The sequence below is a fragment of the Egretta garzetta genome, unplaced genomic scaffold (assembly GCF_000687185.1).
Source record: "Egretta garzetta isolate BGI_Z169 unplaced genomic scaffold, ASM68718v1 scaffold6, whole genome shotgun sequence".
Taxonomy (NCBI): Eukaryota; Metazoa; Chordata; class Aves; order Pelecaniformes; family Ardeidae; genus Egretta; species Egretta garzetta.
Window position 1 is genome coordinate 1,579,523 of NW_009260080.1, and position 504 is coordinate 1,580,026.

The window sequence follows — 504 nt, forward strand, 5'->3', positions numbered from 1 at the left end:
CGCCGGGGGGCCCGGCCGCCCCGCTCCCAGCCCCGGGAGCCCGGCGCTCCGCGCCCGCCTGCTCCACACCGAGTCCTGGCAAAAGTTTTGCGCTTGTACCGGGTCCAAACTCCACAGCTGGGTCTTGTCATCCGAGCTCCCTGCCTTGGCCGAGGGCTGCTTTTCTCCCCTTGCTGTGTTTGGGTTGTTTTTGTTTTTTAATTGTTTTGGGTTTTTGGGGTTTGGTTTTGTTTGTTTTTTTTTTTTTTTTTTTTCCTGGCGATGATGGGGGAAAAAACCCACCCCTCCAGGAGTGTGTGTACACATATGCACGCGCACCTACGTGTGTGCATGTACGCGTGTATGTCATGTAGCTGTTTCCCAGCGCAGGGAGCTTTGCAGAGCCCGTGAGTTGTCAGTCATATGACAGCGATCCCCGAGTGCTAATTGCCTCGGTCGGGAAGGAGGAAGAACGGAGGCTCCTTCCCTTTAATGGACACATTTTGTTGCTTTTATTTTTTTTTT

At 53.6% G+C, this 504-nt stretch overlaps 1 protein-coding gene across 2 annotated transcripts in view; it reads left to right on the forward strand.

The window, feature by feature from the left end:
• KLF6 (Kruppel like factor 6) overlaps positions 1-504 on the forward strand; it is a 7,566-nt gene that overhangs the window by 768 nt on the left and 6,294 nt on the right. The window lies entirely within an intron of this gene.